This window comes from Tachyglossus aculeatus, chromosome 7 (assembly GCF_015852505.1).
Source record: "Tachyglossus aculeatus isolate mTacAcu1 chromosome 7, mTacAcu1.pri, whole genome shotgun sequence".
NCBI classification, from domain to species: domain Eukaryota; kingdom Metazoa; phylum Chordata; class Mammalia; order Monotremata; family Tachyglossidae; genus Tachyglossus; species Tachyglossus aculeatus.
The window spans coordinates 40,130,800-40,151,765 of record NC_052072.1 but is presented as its reverse complement, the minus strand read 5'-3'; the positions used below and the strand labels follow the sequence as shown (position 1 = coordinate 40,151,765).

Sequence of the window (20,966 nt, the reverse complement as noted above, 5' to 3'; positions counted from 1 at the left end):
CAGACACACGGCAGAACCAAGATTACAACCCAGGTCCTCCAATTCCCAGGCCTGTGCTCTTTCCACTAGGCCAAACTACTTCTGTAGGTTAAGCTGAAAACAAGGATGGAAATTATTATTATTATTACTATTATTGGCATTGTTAATAAGAAATAGGTAGGATGTATGCCCTTATTTTATAGACTATAAATTCCTTGATGGCTTGGACAGTATCTATTACTTCTGTTATATGCTCCTTAGGGACCAGGTAAAGTAACCTACACAGAGCCCCACGTGGGACAAGGACAATGTTGGACAAGTGCTTACCACAGTGTCTGGCATATAATACATATTTAAAAAATACCACAATTATTATTATTTGGTGCTCAAGAACTGATGATATTGATTAATTTTATTTCAACCTGGCATCTGGGTTGCCACCTGCAGATGTTTGTAAAGATGTCTTGATTCTTTTTTTACCTAGTACTCACCAAGGCAGGGACAGAGGTGCTTGCTTTTACTTCTGTGCCTCCCTCTTTCCTCTCTGTAAGTGTAATAACCGGCCCCACCTGATTGTTCATGAAGGCCCATCTTCCTTATAGCACCACTTACATATGAAAACTGAAGGCAAAGGTGAGGCCATCACTGCACTTCCTAGTTTCATACGATCATCACTATTTATGTAAATCAAACCAAAGTATGCCAGATCAAAGTACTGGGACACAGAATTTTCAGTTTCAAAGTAACAGTTAAAAGCAGTTTCTGAATACTGGAACCTAAAATGAATAAAAACCAACAGAGAGTCAACATTTAAATATCGTTATAGGTGCAAAATGAAAATAGAAGTCTTCTGGAGACAGCGGAATGTTGAAGCATTAAAGTTGACTTCCTCTCTGTACATAGCTATTAAAGGGTGATTAAGACTTTCCACTGTGTTAACCACTTGTATTAACAAAGTTGCCCTAATCATATGAAAACAAGAGCTTTAAAAGGCAGATGGAATTAAATGAGATGCAAATGGAGCATCTCCCCCCAGTGGAGTTATGGCTCATGTTTGCCTCCAACTTCACTCTTCGGTAGATTTTTGGATCATGACTTTCCCAAAGCTGCTACATAGGCAAGAGGAGATGTAGGATCCCAGTTTCTGCTTACGAGTCAGAACAGATACTACACCTCGGCTGCAGAGAGCCTGTGCCTGAATGCAGCGGGAACAGCCCACTGCCCAAATGTGAAACCTGACATCCAGCACCCCCAAAGTTGATAGTCCTGTAGAACAAAAGAATGACTGGATCACCTAAACAAAATGATCAATGGTATTTACTGAATGCTTACTGTGTGCAGAGCACTGTACTAAGCGCTTGGAGAGTTCACTATAACTAATTTAATTTAGTAGACATGTTCCTTGCCCAGTCTACAGTCTAGAGGGGATTACCATACAACAAAGCACCTCCAGGGCTTTTTGAGGTCCTTTTGCCTCTAGAGTAGTTTTCTCATAACCTTTCATGAAAAAGCAGAGATAATCATGCATATGTCATGTATTTAAGTCATTCCATGCAGCTAAATTCCCAAACTAATGAAGGTTGGCTTTTTTTTCCATGGCATTAAGTGTCTACTATGAACTAGGCATAGCAGGTATAATAGGCTGGTTTAGATCTAACACAGCCATATCCCACATGGGGCTCAGAGTCTAAGTAAAGGGAGAAGGATTTAAGCCCATTTTACTGATGAGGAAACTGAGGCCCAGAGAAGTTGTGCCTTGACCAAGGTCACACAGCAGACAAGTAACGGATCTAGATTCGAACCCAGGTCCTCAGACTCCAAGGCCTGTGCTCCACAAGGCCACACTGCTTCCCTGGCTTGTGAACTTTATGCTTTAGGGGTGCCTGGTTTTATAATCAGAATTACATAAAGATTTCCTTTTATATTTCATATATTCCCTATATTTGTGTCTCAGAACCGTGCTTGGAGAACACAGTGATATATTTCTTTGCTCTCACAAGAATATGGGTTGAAACAGCCAACAACAGTGCTCAATTCTAAGTCATGGGGGATTTTAGGAACCATCAAGGGAGCCATGTCCCAAGCCCCAATTATGACAATATAATGCATATGCTTATATGTCCTTGAAGAGCTTTCACAGTTGGTAGTAGACCAGATGTTTTATATTTTCAGTATGTGCTGCCTGAGGGTTTCTTCAGGCCAGGCTGCTTCAGTCCACATTTCATTATTAATAGTGTGTACATATCTATAATAATAATAATAATAATGGTATTTGTTAAGCGCTTACTATGTGCAAAGCACTGTTCTAAGCACTGGGGGAGATACAAGGTAATCAAGGTTGTCCCACATGGGGCTCACAGTCTTATTTCCCATTTGACAGATGAGGTAACTAAGGCACAGAGATGTTAAGTGACTTGCCCAAAGTCACACAGCTGCTGAGTGGCAGAACCGGGATTAGAACCCACAACTTCTGACTCCCAAGCCCAGGCTCTTTCCACTGAGCCATGCTGCCTATTTATAATTCTATTTATCTATTTTGATGGTATTGACACCTGTCTACTTGTTTTGTTGTGTTGTCTGGCCCGTTCTAGACTGTGAGGCCGTTGTTGGGTAGGGACTGTCTCTGTTGCCGAACTGTACTTTCCAAGCACTTGGTACAGTGCTCTGCACGCAGCAGGCACTCAATAAATAAAACTGAATGAATGAATCTAGGTTTTACTGGACATCCTCGGAAACTTCTCCCTGATCAGTGCTTCTATATGTACGCATGTGTATTCTCAGCACCATTCAACATACAAATTTGGTTGCAGGATTGAAACAAAAGTGAATACAAACAAGATGAATTTTATGAAAGCTTATTATGGGCAGAGAAGTGTCTGCTAATTTTGTTGTCTTATACTTCCCCAAACTCTTAGTACAGTGCTCTGCACATAGTAAGCACTCAATAAATACCATTGATTTATGAACTTTCCTTCTATGGAAAAGTGGATCCCAAACCCCAGGAAGTCTGTTTTAATAGCCTTTCTTATTTTAGTGTCAATTTTTCAGAGATCTTTTCCTCTTCATTATTCTCAGTGGGAAATTAAGTGTATTGCTTGTCTAATTTGCCCTTTCAAAGAAAACTAACTTTTTAATAGCTTTAAATAACACCCATTAACCAAGTAGCGTTTTGCTTTAATGTCCACATTTATATGAACTATGTGCCTGCAGATGTACACTGAAAATCCCAGCTATACTATTAAATCCCATCTAACATGCCATTCACGTGGAAGGCATACTGTGCTGATGAAACAAGATTTTGCATTACTCTGTCAACATGTTTCCCAAAGATGAGGAAAAAAAAAAAAGAGCAAAGTGCTGGAGAAGGTATAGACAGGTTATGAGCAAGTCTTCCTTTATGTCCTGTGGGCATACAGACTTCTAAAAAACCCATATTTAACATTAATTTAATAAGAATACAGAGTAGGTAGACTTGCCAAGATTCAAAAGCCAACAAATACATACAGGTATATCCCCTTGACTGTAAACTCATTGTGGGCAAGGAATGTGTCTTCCACTGCAATCTCTAAAATGCTTAGTACAGTGCTCTGCAAACAGTAAGAGCTAAACAAATACGATTGATTAACCAAATAAACTAAGCAAACTATTGTACTCTTCCAAGTACTTAGTATTGTACTTTGCTCACAGGAAGTGCTCAAAAAATAGTACTGACTGACTGAAACGCTGAGCTACAAGACAGAACAAACATCACATAAGTGAATGCTGAAAACGTCCTAGGCATGATTTCATCCAAAAGACTGGAGGAAAAAGATGGGTAGGGTTTGGGGGAGGAAAAGGGCATAGTCAAGACAGGCCCAAAATTACTCAAGTACACAGCATGCTAAAAACAAGCATATGAAAGGAAAGACACTAGTTTCTCCTAATATCTCCAGGTTGTCGGTTATATTCAGTTGCTTTATGTGTTCCTGAGTTTTTAACTCTGTTGGAAATTAAGGGTGTGATTTTGGAAATTAAATGCTAAAAGGGATCTTTCTGGATAGCCCAGCCACTAAACTTAAAAATCTTCCTTCCTTTAAATTCTCCTTTGTCCTCTGGGGCTGGAAGGAAGAAGAGGTATGTGAAGGGAGAGCTCCCTAACTAGCTCTTTGATGTGAGCTTCTGCAGTTCTAATGGAGCTTTCACAAGGCAAATAAATCTTTAATTAAATAGGGCCATAAACAATTATAATAGGTTTTTATTGCTGAGGATACTGGTCCCATTGAGGTCTTTTAATCTTTCAGTGAGAAGGAGGACACTAGAGACAGCCTCCAAGCTTTGACCAAGGTTTCATTCATTCAATCGTATTTACTGAATGCTTACTGTGTGCAGAGCACTGTACTAAGAGCTTGGGAAGTACAAACTGGCAACATTCCTAAAATTCATCAATTCAGGCTGTCTATTTGGATGGTGAAGTTGAAGGAGAGAGAGGAAGAAGTGTGGAAGAAAATAAGGAGATTCTGCACACATAATTAATTTGGTGCATTTGACTAATACCAACAAGATGAAGCTAGGAAACAGTGCTATGACACACACAAGCCCAGAAGTATTAACCCTCTAAGTTTTAACAGAATATTCAGGTTAGTTTTCACCCATAAATCTGAAATCCTGCAGCACTCCAAGGTGAAAGTTCTCTGTGTTTCACAGTAAAATATTATATTCTGCCTCCAGTAAGAAACAGTTCTTAATATTTCAGAAGCCTTATTAAGCACTTATTTTACTTTTCCTTAAGACTCTTGTTTTACAACTACAGTTAATAAAAATGTACACACAAGCACACAGCAACACTGCATCCATAGGTGCCTGAATAATGATACTACAACTACCATTTGAACAGCACATTTTCCAAATGGTGTTTTACTATTATATTATTCCATTTTTTTAACGTTTCTATACAAACAACTCAAGCATTTATCCTGCTTCAATAGGGCATACATTTTCGCTAACCATGGATGCCTGAGCAATGCTCACTCAAATAACAAGTGGCCAAAAAAGACACACTGCAGCATTATTCTTGGGGATGGTATGTAAGTGATTCTATTTCAAAGTCCCACTACTGGCAGCATCATCTTTTTTAAAAAAAGTGGCATTTGATAGACACTGTATAAAGCACTGGCGTAGATACAATATATTCAGGTTGGGCACACTCCATGTCCCACATGGAGCTCACAATCTAAATAAGAGAGACAACAGGTATTTAATCCCCATTTTACAGATCCGGTAACTGAGGTACAAAGAAGTTAAGTGACTTGCCCAAGGTTACACAGAAAACTGGAGGAGCGGAAATTAGAATCCAGGTCCTCTGACTCTTAGGCCCATGTTCTTTTCACTAGGCCACACTGCTTCAAAGGGAAGGACAACCCTACTACTCTTCCCCACTTCATACTATTGTCAAATTCTTGGAAATCTTCCCCAAGACAAGAAATAAAACATCCTGTAATGGTAAAAAAAAGTCTTGCTCATACACCTGAAAAATGTAATCATGTGGTGTGAAATGGTATTAATTTAACCCACCAGTTGAACACTCATTTGCTCTTGCTTACAGGTGTGCATTTTCAGCTGGAATGATGGGACATATGAAACCAGAAAAAGCACCTTGGGGTAGGTGGGATACAACCATCCAGCCTTAAATGCTATGTGTGAATTGAACCATGTAGTCTTTCCAGGAGTCTGTTCACAAGCTCACAACATGGTAATAAGAAGCAGACACCTTCAAATTGGTAGACAAAGACTCAGAATTTGTCTAGAGAGAGGGTTTACCCTCATTTGCCATTTGAGGATCATCATTATTACCCCAATTCTCATTTAACAGAAGAGGCAAGGAGAAGTGCACTGACTGATCCAAGACTGTATACAGGAAATTACTCAGGTTTACAAAAAGGAGCAGGCTGCTTAATTCCCAATCTTAGCCAATGCCTTTCCAGCTTTTCTGAATGAAGGCACCTAACTTAAAGTTAGATTGTTATCTCCATGTGGGACAGGGACTGTGTCTGATCTGATTAGATGACAGCAACATGGCTCAAAAACAATCTAAAGATCAACCAAATGCTGAGCATCATTAAGAGACCAAAAAGACTGCTTTTAACACATTATTAAACCAATATTGCATAATACTAAATATACAGTACTAGTGCTGCATCAATGGTATTTATTGAGCATGTGAATTTCACGTGATTTATAATGTCCTTCAACTACGGGACCTTCCTTTCTACAGAAGTAAGTTCCTTTGGGTTATCTGTTTTAAAACTTCTAATAAAAGAGAAACTCAAATTCCTGGGACTCATGAATATTGATGTGACAAAAAGATTACATAGATGTGCTTAAAAATAAAAAGCTCAAAAGATTTGACAGCCACTACTGAAGACTATCCCGTCTCAGGATCGCACCTAGAGAGTTTCTGGTACTCTACCAGACTCGACTATGGGAGGGAGAGTCAAGCAGAGGCCTATCCATTCCATTCCTAGCTTGGACAGTGGCTAGCGAGTGGAAGGCAATTTGCTACAAGTCAAAACTCACCTGTACTGGACAGCGGTGGTACCGGAGAGAGTCAAGGGCGGAGACTCAAGATTACTGCACAGAAGGCAATGGTAAAGCACGTCTGTACCTTTATCAATAAAACTCTATGAGTACACGACCAGAACGATTACAGATGGAGGTGGGCTGTTCTGGGAGAGATGTGTCCATGGAGTCGCTGTTGGTCAGAGACAACTCAACAGCCCAAATCAAGACTGAAGATTATAAAGACCAATAGACACGAAACACAAAATTCCTTCCTTAATACATTTTATTTTTTTCAAGTACTTGATCTGAGGTATTCCCAGACCTAATCTCTTGCCTTTTGAGAAGTCACCACCCTAATGTATCTCCAGATATTTCTTTTATAAAAAATAAGATGCTGATGAATTGTTCATTCATTCACTCATTCATTCAATCATATTTATTGAGCGCTTACTGTGTGCAAAGCACTATACTAAGCGTTTGGGAAGTACAAGTCAGCAACATATAGAGACGGTCCCTACCCAACAACAGACTCGCTGTCTAGAAGGGGGAGACAAACAACAAAATAAAACATGTAGACAGGTGTCAAAATCATCAGAACAAATAGAATTAAAGCTATAAATTGTTAGCAGAAGACTTAAAGATTTCAAACTTGAATAGAGTATTATCATTGTTGATTTAGAGACCTATAAGGCAGGTGTCTAAAAATAAAATGCTCAACTTAATATGCCCTGGATAATAAGACAGCATGCAAAAATTACACACACACACACACACACACACACACACACACACACACACACACACACACACACACACACACACACAGAGAACTGGAAGATGAAAATTCTAGAAATAACAATGATTAAGTAAAATCTGCAAATTAAATCCTAGGGTGCAATTCACATCACACAACCCATTTGTATTCATTCGGTCATATGTGCAGAGCACTGTACTAAGTTCTTGAGAGAGTACAACGATTAATAGACGTGTTCCTTGCCCACAACGACCTTACAATCTACAGTGGGGGAGACAGACATTAATTCATTCAATCGTATTTATTGAGCACTTACTGTGTGCAGAGCACCATACTAAACGCTTAATATAAAAAGTCACACTGGCCCAATGCTTAATGTCTTTATCTTCCTGCTGTATTTGGAAGCCACAAAGCTAATAAGCTAATTTAAAATCCTCTTGCTCCTCCAGCAGACTATCTCTGTTAAATGTCACATGGGAGAAAAACTGTTCTATTTTGCCAGGACAAACACATTATACAGAATGTGTCTCAAAGGCAAAAGTAGCTCGGTAAACCATATTAAACTATTATTACCATATTTACTTGCATAACTCCTTCATGTTCTTTGCAACATAAACACATGGAAAGGGCTATGTGTATAGCATTAAGTCTAATAGTTAAGGGGAGCAAGCAGGAGAAAAATGAGGCATAGGGGGAAAAAGGAGAAAAAAACAGTGAGAGGAAGAGAAAAGTAAGGTAGCAATAGAGACTGCATATCTTACTTCTACTACACTCTCCCAAATGCTCCCTAAATAGGTACTCAATAAATTCCAGTAATGTCTCCTCCCTTCTCTTCTTACCCTGGCTTGCTCCCCAACATCTCAAAAAAGAAACCTAAAGGGCTCTATAGCTTATACCTGAGGGGTAGGAATATGCAGTGGAGGCAATTATGTGAGTGAAGTTGGTATATACAAATATTGCTACAGATAAAGCAAAACAGTCAATGATATTCACTGAGTGCTTATTAATTGCAGAGCACTGTACTAAAGTACTTGAAAGAGTATATACACAACAGAGTTGGCAGCCATTCCCTGCCCACAACAAACTAGCAGTCTATAAGGGGAGACAGACATGAATAAAAATAGTTTCACAAGCTAATAATTCTACTTGCTATACGCTTACTATGTGCCAGGAGCTATGCTAAGCGCTGGAGTAGATACAATACAATCGTATCAGACACAGTCCCTCTCTCAGATGGGGCTCACAGCCTAAGTAGGAGGGAGAGAAAGCAATCACTCAATTGCTACTACCGAGAGTTTAGTTTTTATTTCACAATGCCATAATTTGTAGAGATATACAATAACTCAATCAATGTGCTCACTGTGGGAAGGGATCATGTCTTCCAACTGTTACACTGCACCCTCCCAGGCACTTAGCACAGTGTTCCACAAACAGTAAACACTCAATAAATACCACTGATTGAAGTGTGTGGGGGCATTTGCTATCTATACTATCAATTATAATCATTTTGAATCCATACAACATCTTTCAAAACAATCCTAATTGGTATCAGCACTAGTATCTTTTACCCAAACATTTTCATACAACAATTCCCATAGCACTTGTCTGGATATATTCATTAAATTTATTTTAAAGTTAGTCAAACTGAGGTACAATAAGGAACATGCATATTGCCTGAGTCAAGCTGGTGCTCAGAGATTTAACCTCCAGCTCTGACTCCCTATCCCTAACTCTAATACACCAAATAATTATATATCTTATTCAAAGTACATATGCTCAGCAAAAAGCAGAATTAATCAATAAACCTTCAAATGGAAACATATTGCTGAGAAAAAAAAGAGAAGCAAATTACCCTGAAAACCAATTAAAAGAAAAATGAGTTTGATTAATAATACAGATAAAATTCAGTCAGGCCTGGGGATTTCTGAAGCACAACTGAATATAACCCTAGCAAATAAATCATTGCCCTCACAACATAAATAATGCTTCTTTTCTTTCCAAATCTTTCTAACGTGGTAATATGGTGCCTTCTTATAATTCTCATGTACATCAAATACAAAAAACCCCAACAACCCACAAATATATTCATTCAGGCCCATCTGAGGCTAATTTATGAGAAATGGTGTAATTCATTATTCTGGGTCATCTATGCACTTGGATCTGTACCCTTGAGGAACTTATGTAAATATGTGTAAATTATTTATTTATGAAAATGACTGTCTACCCCTGTAGACTGAAAACTCATTGTGGACGGGGAACATGTTTACAAACTCTGCTGTATTGAACTCTCACAAGTGCTGAGTACAGTGTTCTGCACCCAGGAAGTGCTCAATAAATACAATTGACTGATTCATTCATTCAATTTTGGATATCCATTTGTGTGCTCAATTGGAGACTCTGGGTTAGATCATTTTCTAGCTTTTGGACTTTTTATGAAGGTCTGCACAATTCTCACTAGATTAAATATGAATGACCAGGTAGGTTTCCTCCAAGTCAATGTTACCACTACTGACATTTTCCAAATGGTTTAGAATTTTAAAAAAAATTAGGGACAGGGATCGTATTTACCAACTCTATTATGTTGTACTCTCCTTTATAGAGTGTACACTGTAAGCACTCAATACATGCCATTGACTGATTGATAGATGACTGATGTCTGGACCAAACTTTCATTCTCAGAACTCCATGGGGCAACAGGCATGAACCCAGAAAGGCAAACTCATCCCTGACTCACCTGCCACCGTTCAGAAAAACACAGGGCTAAAAGTGGCAACTATCTGTTTGCCATTTTAGGTATCTCAGGGAAAAGTGAACTCATATCGACTGCGTGCAAATTTTACATTTATTGAAAAACACATGCAATCTATTTTAAACAAGAAAAATCACATTTTAACCCATTGTGGAACTGCCTGCATAGGCTGCATAGCTATAAATCTAGTAATACTTTTAAATCAAGTGACTATGGTATCAGGCTATGTCTATAGAACAACCTTCTTAGAAATAGAATCATTTCACTGAAAATGCCATTTCCCTGGAGAATAAATGCACCCGTGTCAAAAAAACTGCTTTTCTCACTCTTTTGCCAAATGCCTATTGATACAGTACAAGCATGCCTATCCATAAATGAGGATTTGAAAATTGAAGAATGGGAGTAAGGTAAATAATGCAATGAAATCCTTTTGGAATAATAAGGTTCCCTAGGGAGAGTAAGAAATAAACTAATCTGAGAGAGATGATTAAAGTTCTTGGGGTGGTTAAAAAAAAGTCAAATAGTAAAGCAGCATAAATAGGAACTCAAAAGGCATAGTAAATTATGAGGCCTCATGAAACTTAAAAATCAAGCCCAAAACACACACACCATTCAAAAAATTCCAAAACCTCTTTATGTTTTTCCAAACTGCGACTGGAAGGACCCCAGTTTAGCTAAGGAGTATGCCTGTAGCAATCAATCAATCAATGGCCAATCAATTCATTCATTCATTCAATCATATTTACTGAGCGCTTACTGTGTGCAGAGCACTGTACTAAGCGCTTGGGAAGATCAAGTTGGCAACATATAAAGATGGTCCCTACCCAACAATAGGCTACCAGTCTAGAAGGGGGGAGACAGACAACAAAACAAAACATGTGGACAGGTGTCAAATCATCAAATAGAAATAAAGCTAAATCAATCCAATAACTATTCAGTACTAAAAATTCCAGCTTACACCATGATCTTCCAAGGTGTAAATTCTTCACTTTGCTAAAAATACTCAGAGGTTTATACCAAAATACACTGAAACAATGACTTCCTTCCTGAGTCTTAATTTTAGATGGTGCGAATGAATGCTAGAAGTTCCTGAAAACTTGGAAATTGTGTCCTTACAAACTGTGGCTGCCTTTTAATATGTTTAGTATGGGCAGCTCCAATACTAATATTACAACAACTGAAATCCATTACAGATACCAAAAGTAGCTCTAAATTACCCTAATGTTTCCAATAGATCTATACAATGGGCTAGACATCAGTGCAGGAAGAAAAATATTTATTAGAAACAGTGACCTCAAAAATTGTTCTACTTGGAACATGGGTAAATGAGTGGTATTTAAAAGAGAGTAGGCTTCTGTTTTTGGAATTCTAGTTAATTTGCATCTAATAGCTGGTCTGATACAGCACAAAGTGTGTAGGTCCTTTTAAAGGCACTGTGCTATACAGTTTAAAATCCATTCCAAGCTGGCAAAACTAAGAAACTGTAGTAACAGAATAAATAGTTATAGTCAAATAATGAGTCACCCATATGCAAATAAACTTCCCTAAACTAAAATTTCCCAGAAGACACCTAAGCAAATGTCAGAAAGCCTAGGCTGACGCAACGAATGATCAGTTTTGACATTCAGCAGTCATGTGCCACAAGAGATTAAGTCAGTACATCACAGATTGACAGCATAAGCAGCTCTCCCACTACCCTCCTGAATTATAACTATATTTACCAAGGAAGAACAATAAAAATCCCTAACATCTGCCATATATGTTGCAAAAAGCTACAGTTGTTGATAAAGACTATTTAAAATAATGAAGAGATTTCTACTTAGTGTACCTCAGAGCATCACAAACCCCCTCCTCCTCCACCCCGTGACTCACAGCACAAATGCTTTAAATGAAGGCAGCTTCTGTAATAAAGAGGTAAAGCAGCTGAATTTAAAGATTTACTGAAATGAAGGTTTATTATGCCTGGGTTCAGTCTGTTCCAAATAAGTGTTTGCCCAGAAAGTAAATACCCTTCCTATATCTAAGAAGGCCTTTCACAAATTTGAGCTTAAATATATGTTCAGAAAATCTACCATACAACCCAAAAGTAATACAAGGGGTCCAGGAGAAAGAAAATATTATCCACTCCTAATATGCCCCTTTCCAAGTTCACAAAATTAATCCCTAATTATTTCTAGTGCCATTAGTCCAAAAAATCCAAATACAGTCAGTTTTCCTACAACATTGGGGTTGTATTCTTACAGCACCCCATATTATGAAATTCTGGTTATAACACTCATGTCTCATCGAGGTCACATACACACAAACCACTTCTTCTGACATCACCTCACACCATATCCACAAGGATCTGAGTTATTGAAGAAAGGTCCCTACTTCTGCTATTGTATTTTGTCCCAAATGTGAAGTGAAGACCCAGATTACTGAAGAACATACTGTATCATGGATCCATCTCCTTTCTTGACATCTCAAATAATGCCCACACTGGAGCCTCATCTATTTAAAGCAAATCCTTCCAAAACCATCTGTTCTTCTTCCTCAAGGATAGCTCTGGGATGGATGAGAACTCAAGGGATCATTAAATCCATCCACCTGCTGCTAGGCAAGCCCATAATGATCCCAGGCAAATAGAATCTTGCCTAGATTGGGCCTAGCCCATAATAATAATAATAATAATTGTGGTATTTGTTAAGCGCTTACTATGTGCCAGATACTGTACTAAGCACTGGGGTGGATACCACCAAATCAGGTTGGACACAGTCCCTGTCCTATGTGGGGCTCACAGTGTCAATCCTCATTTTACAGATGAGGTAACTGAGGCACAGAGAAGTGAAGTGACTTGCCCAAGGTCACACAGCAGACAAGTGGCAGAGTCAGGATTAGAACCCATGACCGTCTGACTTCCAGGCCCATGCTCTATCCACTATGCCATGCTGCTTCCTGTGGAACCAGAGTTTCCAATGAAAGTCCAATTTACAAAATTGCGAACTGCGGAAGTGAGAAAAACGCAACTTTCACTTGGATTCATTCATTCAATCGCATTTATTGAGCACTTACTGTATGCACAGCACTGTACTAAGTGCTTGGAAAGTATAATGTGGCAACAAATAGAGACAATCCCTGCCCAACAACGGGATCTGGGTTAACAATGGAACAGAACGAAATCCCAGTGCTTTAGACCTAATCCCTTTGAAAACATTTCTCCCACATCATTATGGGGAGAAATTCTAGCCTAAAATTTAGGTATGACGTGTCCAAGTAATAGTGAACTTCTGAATTGATTTCACAGGGAGAATGTGTTTTGGAGAAAGAAGTTACAGTAAAAATGGTCATTTCAACATGGAGACAGCATGACCAACGCTAACAGTGCTCAGACTGGTTGCACCAAGCAAATGTTATGAATCATGCTGCATGAATCAGTCAGTTAATCGCATTTATTGAGCACTTACTGTATGCAGAGAACTGTACTAAGTGCCTGGGAGAATACCATAAAACAACAGACACATTCCCTGCCCACAACAAGCTTACAGTCTATAGGAGATGACAGACATTAATATAAATAAAATTATACCTTCAAATCTGAGGCAACTAAAGTGAAGTAACAGACAGATTATCGGTCTTTCCCAAGCCCATACCAGCCCACTCAAGATAATCTCGGAGTCTGAAGAGTCCGGGTAGATTGGCAACCTCAGAAAATACCTGTCAACATGTGTACTCCACGGTCAATCAGAATACAATCCCTCATGGAAAGGTGGTGTCATAACATGAAATGGTTCATTGGGAGGCTTAGCTCTTGGCAATAAGGAACAGAGTTGTTCTCACTGAGCAGAAGCTTTGGGAAAATCAACATATTTAAAAACAGCAGTAGGTAGTGCAACATGATAAATGCATTCTACAACAAAAGAATCTTTGTAAGCCTACTGTGGAATGTACTTTCAATTATGCATGGTTTGTTTTCAGTCATATCTGCTCCACTAACTTTGGGTAAAACAATAATCAATCATATTTATTGAGAGGTTCTATGTGTACAGCACTATACTAAGTGCTTACTCACAAACACATCACCAAAGTATTTAGGTTCTTGTATATTACAGGGAAATAGGGAAGTGAAATATCGTATCTCCATTAATGTTGTTCTAGTAAAATTAAGCTCTTTGAAAATTAGTCCAATATCTCAAATATCCTCTAGACTACAAGCATGTCGAAGGCACGGAACATGTCTGCCACTTCTGTTGTACTGCACCCTCCCAAGTGCTTTGTACTGTGCTCTGCAAACTATACCACTGATACAGATGACTGACTAATTGATATACTGGACTGTGAAGGGACTGGATAAGGTGAAAGGAGACTCTGAAATTATCCATAGCATATGTAGGCACACAGCAATATGGGTGAATTATACCATATTATTCCCCTCTATACTGCAAACTCTGGGTGAACAGAGAATGTGTCTACCAATTCTCTTTTATGGTACTTTCCCAAATGCTTAGTACAATGGTCCGCGCACAGTAGGTGCTCAAATACCATCGATTAAGAGAAGCCACCAGAGGGGCAACTTTTCATAAAAAAACTTAAGACCTACTAATCCCATCAAACTCCTTTTGGGTAGGGAATGTGTCTACCAAGTCTGTAGTACTGTAGTCTCCAACCATTTGGTACAGTGCTCTGCATTCAGTAAGCACTCAAAAAGTATCTTTCATTAGTCAAATCATATTGGGCAAATGAGGTTTGGGAGTTGGGGGGGGCGGGGGGGGCAACTGTAAATGGGAAAGAATTGTAACGAGACAACTTCCTGATGTCTACATAAAAAACCCAGTGATGCAAAAACATTTTCCCATAAAACTCCACAAAAGCTTTCTCTCAAGTGGTTTCAGGCAAAACCACTTCTCCATTCTCTGCACTTCCCCAAAAATGTTTACAGGAAAATGAGGATATGAAGAAGTTTGATTGGTGCCAGTTGGGTTTGTGGAGACTGAGATTTGTCAAAACATTTTCTCTTAAAGCCTAGCTCTTTCACTCCTTTGTCTTTTTGAGCTTTGGCTCCCTTACTCATTGCCTCATTGAGAAAGAAAATGGGGGAGAAAAAACAAAAATAAAACCAAAACCCACCATTCTTAAAGGCATAAACAGAAGTGTTCTCATTTTCAATCCAAAGAAAGGGGGACTGTATTCATGGGACTGGTTTACCTGCTTTTGCCATTAATCAACCTTGAGCTATAACTTCCAATCACTGCCTGGATCCAAGGTCCCTTCATGGACTTCTGAACATGGCAGGAATGAGGGAACAAAAAATCCATGTGGCGGCAGGAGCCTAACAATATATATATATATATATATATATATATATATATATATATATATTTTTTTTTTTACAAAACGACTGAATCGTCTATTTGCCCAGAATTGCCCACAATTGAAAGCTATTGTGCATTAGCAACTACTAATTCTGTTATACTGGACTCCTCCAAGTTCTTAGTACAGTGCTCTGCAGACAGTAGATGCTCAGTAAACACAACTAATTGACTGACATAGTGGTAGGGACCCATTACTGTTTCCTTCACTCTGATACCAGCCTGCCTAAACTCCACGAATTACCGTGAGGCTCCTAAGGTAGAGTGATAGATGGGGGATGACGGGAGAGGGCAACATACTAGAAAAGACAAGACATTTTCTGTAGTCAGCCAAATGTGAGGGAATCCAGATACCTGGGACAGAACTAGCATTGGATGGCTTTGATTCATTCATTCATTCAATCGTATTTATTGAGCGCTTACTGTGTGCAGAGCACTGTAATAAGCACTTGGCAAGTACAAGTTGGCAACATATAGAGACGGTCCCTACCCAACAATGGGCTCATTGTCCCTGCATTCATGACTAATACTGAACTACCACTGCATTAGAATTATCCCGTTTAGATTTGGTTCCAAACCAGAAATTTTCAGTGAAATCAAACTTCAAATACAGATTAGCCCTGGACAGCTGTTGGTGGTGAGTTATTCAATTTGTTACCCTAGTAAAAATCTGACAGCATTATTTCATTTGATCGTGTGCCTCCAGCTCAGTAGCTAATTACTGAGATGTGGTCTCAACAGCCTTGGAGGCCTTGAATTGGCCATGAATCCAGGCCATGCCTTGGTGGGGGAATTCACCTTAAGAAGCAGCGTGGCTTAGTGGAAAGAGCACAGGCCTGAGAGTCAGAGCACCTGGGTTGTAATTCCAGCTCTGTCAACTGTTCTCTCTGTGACCTTGGGCAAATCACTTAAATTCTCTGTCCCTCAATTTTTCTGTTCTCCCTCCTACTTAAATTGAGCTCCGTGTGGGACAGGGACTGTGACCAACTTAACTTGTACCTACCCCAGTGCTTAGAGTAGCGTTTCACACACAGTAAGCACTTAACAAATACCATAAAAAAGAGAGGTTAGTAACGTGATTTGCAAGAGATGCTTGTTACTGTCTAAAGCCTGGAAGTTGTATCCCCAAGTCTATCTCCAATTCTACCACTGATTTCAGGCAGAACACAATGCCTGCCTCCTATGCTTGACTTCCTCCCAGTTTGGCAGGTGAGGAAATTGGTCTAAGACCCTACCTTGCTAACAGGCAGTTAATAAATTGTAAATTCTCCACAAGGCAGTGAGCTGGTCTACAGCTCCCTAGCAGATGACCAAGCTCCAGTACGTGCTTGATAAATGCTAGTCTGATTTCAAGTCAACTGGTGGTAGCTTTATTTAAAGATTTCTGAAAGGACAGGACTTTATGTGATCAGAGAGCCTTTAGTATCAGTCCAAAAAACGGCAAAGTAAAACAGTTAATTAAATTTGCCATCAGGCTTTCAGTGCTCACTGTTACAATGTTCAGTGTAAGAAAATGTTAATCCATGGTATTTATTGAGCACTTACTGTGTGCAAAGCACTGTACTAAGATTAAAAAAAAACAAACAGAAAACCTTTGCAATCTGGCCTAGTGCACAGAGTACCATCCTCATCCTGTTGCAAAAGAATGAGGTAATGGTCCATTTACATTTAGCCTCGAAGATTCAAATTCAAATCCTCTGGACCCCAAGCAAACAAACGATTAATGATGATGGGAGAGGGGAGGCAGTATGCTGAATATACTTTTTTGTCCCAGAGTGCTCAAACCACCTTACCTTACTAATGTCAGTCCTTTTGGGAATAAGTTAGAAATAATCATGAACCAAACCAACTGAATTATCCTTTCTTATCACCATAAAAATTGATCAATCAATGGTATTTATTGAGCACTCACTGCGTACAGAGCACTTTACTAAGCACTTAGGAACAGCCCAGGCTTTCAAGGAGCTTACAGTATAACAGAGAATAATAATAATAATATTTGTTAAACCACTTACTATGTGTCAAGCACTCTATTAAGTGCTGGGATAGATAAAAGATAACCTGGTCCCAAACGGGGCTCGGAGTTTCAGTAGGAGGGAGAAAGGGTACTAAATCTTTTTTTTTGCAGACGAGGGAACTGAGGCACAGAGAAGCTAAGTCACTTGCTCATGGTCACACAGCAAGTAAGTGGCAGAGCCAGGATTAGAACCCAGGCGCATGCTCTTTCCACTAAGCCATACTGCTTCTCAGAAGGTGGCTCTAAATTGCCAAACATAAAACAGGAAAAAAAAGAGTAGATATAAAATGGTAAAAACAAAAGTAAGCAATTTAATTTACATGTACACAGAAATACAGGCAAGTAATATAAGGTGGCTGATGGGGAAGATGGAAACCAAACACCCCTTTTAGATGGGGTAGGGGTTTACGTGGACTTTGAAAGTGTGAAGAGACATGGACTGGGGAACTCTCCTCCCTCCTCTCAAGTGCTACTCCGGCCACCTGTGCTTCTGACCCCATTCCCTCTCATCTTATGAAATCTCTCGCTCCATCCCTTCTCCCCTCCTTAACTTCCATCTTCAACCGCTCACTCTCCACTGGTTCCTTCCCCTCTGCCTTCAAACATGCCCATGTCTCTCCCATCCTAAAAAAACCCTCTCTTGACCCCACCTCACCTTCTAGTTACCGTCCCATATCCCTCCTACCATTCCTTTCCAAACTCCTTGAACGAGTTGTCTACACGCGCTGCCTAGAATTCCTCAACAACAACTCTCTCCTCGACCCCCTCCAGTCTGGCTTCCGTCCCCTTCATTCCACAGAAACTGCGCTCTCAAAGGTCACCAATGACCTCCTGCTTGCCAAATCCAACGGCTCATACTCTGTCCTAATCCTCCTCGACCTCTCAGCTGCCTTTGACACTGTGGACCACCCCCTTCTCCTCAACACGTTATCTGACCTTGGCTTCACAGACTCCGTCCTCTCCTGGTTCTCCTCTTATCTCTCTGGTCGTTCTTTCTCAGTCTCTTTTGCAGGCTCCTCCTCCCCCTCCCATCCTCTTACTGTGGGGGTTCCCCAAGGTTCAGTGCTTGGTCCCCTTCTGTTCTCAATATACACTCACTCCCTTGGTGACCTCATTCGCTCCCACGGCTTCAACTATCATCTCTACACTGATGACACCCAGATTTACATCTCTGCCCCTGCTCTCTCCCCCTCCCTCCAGGCTCGCATCTCCTCCTGCCTTCAGGACATCTCCATCTGGATGTCCGCCCGCCACCTAAAGCGCAACATGTCGAAGACTGAGCTCCTTGTCTTCCCTCCCAAACCTTGTCCTCTCCCTGACTTTCCCATCTCTGTTGATGGCACTACCATCCTTCCCGTCTCACAAGCCCGCAACCTTGGTGTCATCCTCGACTCCGCTCTCTCATTCACCCCTCACATCCAAGCCGTCACCAAAACCTGCCGGTCTCAGCTCCGCAACATTGCCAAGATCCGCCCTTTCCTCTCCATCCAAACCGCTACCCTGATAATTCAAGCTCTCATCCTATCCCGTCTGGACTACTGCACTAGCCTTCTCTCTGATCTCCCATCCTCGTGTCTCTCTCCACTTCAATCCATACTTCATGCTGCTGCCCGGATTATCTTTGTCCAGAAACGCTCTGGACATATTACTCCCCTCCTCAAAAACCTCCAATGGCTACCGATCAATCTGCGCATCAAGCAGAAACTCCTCACCCTGGGCTTCAAGGCTCTCCATACCTCGCCCCCTCCTACCTCACCTCCCTTCTCTCCTTCTACTGCCCAGCCCGCACCCTCCGCTCCTCCACCACTAATCTCCTCACTGTACCTCGCTCTCGCCTGTCCCGCCATCGACCCCCGGCCCACGTCATCCCCCGGGCCTGGAATGCCCTCCCTCTGCCCATCCGCCAAGCTAGCTCTCTTCCTCCCTTTAAGGCCCTGCTGAGAGCTCACCTCCTCCAGGAGGCCTTCCCAGACTGAGCCCCTTCTTTCCTCTCCCCCTCGTCCCCCTCTCCATCCCCCCGTCTTACCTCCTTCCCTTCCCCACAGCACCTGTATATATGTATATATGGTTGTACATATTTATTACTCTATTTATTTATTTATTTATTTATTTTACTTGTACATTTCTATCCTACTTATTTTATTTTGTTGGTATGTTTGGTTCTGTTCTCTGTCTCCCCCTTTTAGACTGTGAGCCCACTGTTGGGTAGGGACTGTCTCTATGTGATGCTAATTTGTACTTCCCAAGCGCTTAGTACAGTGCTCTGCACATAGTAAGCGCTCAATAAATACGATTGATTGATTGATTGATTGGAGGGACAAATGATTACATAAGGTGAAGTGGAAAAGTTAACTTGGGAGGAGCAAAGAGTCTGTGCTGGAGTGCAGCAGAAGAAAGTACATAAGAAACACAGAGAGCTGTGAATAACTTTAAAGTAGATAGTTAGGAACTCAGACAGGAATGGAAGCAAGAAGAGGAAGCTAAAGCTAAAGGGTGTGATGGGGTAAAACGGACTTTGGTTTTTTCCTAATATGGGAGAAACCTGAGCTTGTCTGAAGACAAGGGAAATGAGTAAGACGAGCAGGAAGGGTGGTGAAAGAAGGCAAATTGTTTTAAGAGTGGAGAAGGGACAGCAACCATAGCACAGGTGGAGGGAAAGATTTTAAGAGTATGCAAGAGGCCGACTCTTGGGGAGACAGCTAGGAAAGAAAAAGATATGGACATGGAGCAGGAATATATTGAGGTGGCATAGGGAGCCTTTGGTGAAGTTCATTTCTATCTTGTCATTGCTTTAATTGCCAAAGTCAATACTAGTTCAGGGGAGAAGTGATGCTTCATTTTCCAAGTCCCGACTTATTTGAAGCAATGTGACCTATTGGAAAGAGTACAGGCCTGGGAGTCAATCAATCAATCAATCGTATTTATTGAGCGCTTACTGTGTGCAGAGCACTGTACTAAGCGCTTGGGAAGTACAACTTGGCACCATATAGAGACAGTCCCTACCCAACAGTGGGCGCTCAGTCTAGAAGGGGGAGACAGAGAACAAAACAAAGCATAACAAAATAAAATAAATAGAATAGATATGTACAAGTAAAATAGAGTAATAAATACGTACAAACATATATACATATATACAGGTGCTGTGGGGAAGGGAAGGAGGTATGGCGGGAGGGATGGAGAGGGGGAGGAGGGGGAGAGGAAGGAGGGGGCTCAGTCTGGGAAGGCCTCCTGGAGGAGGTGAGCTCTCAGTAGGGCCTTGAAGGGAGGAAGAGAGCTAGCTTGGCAGATGTCGGGGGGGAGGGCATTCCAGGCCAGGGGGATGATGGGTCAGGGGTCGACGACGGGACAGGCGAGAACGAGGCACGGTGAGGAGATTAATGGCAGAGGAGCGGACGGTGCGGGCTGAGCTGTAGAAGGAGAGAAGGGAGGTGAGGTAGGAGGGGGTGAGGTGATGGAGAGCCTTGAAGCCTTGGGTGAGGAGTTTCTGCCTGATGTGTAGGTTGATTGGTAGCCACTGGAGATTTTTGGGGAGGGGAGTAACATGCCCAGAGCATTTCTGGACAAAGACAATCCAGGCAGCGG

At 40.8% G+C, this 20,966-nt stretch overlaps 1 protein-coding gene and 1 non-coding gene across 2 annotated transcripts in view; one reads left to right on the top strand and one right to left on the bottom strand.

Annotated features, from left to right (window-relative positions):
* MB21D2 (Mab-21 domain containing 2) overlaps nt 1–20,966 on the bottom strand; it is a 107,019-nt gene that overhangs the window by 60,677 nt on the left and 25,376 nt on the right. The window lies entirely within an intron of this gene.
* On the top strand, nt 6,384–6,521 carry LOC119931063. Its single transcript, XR_005451930.1, has one exon. It is a non-coding gene; the product is annotated as a small nucleolar RNA SNORA7 (small nucleolar RNA).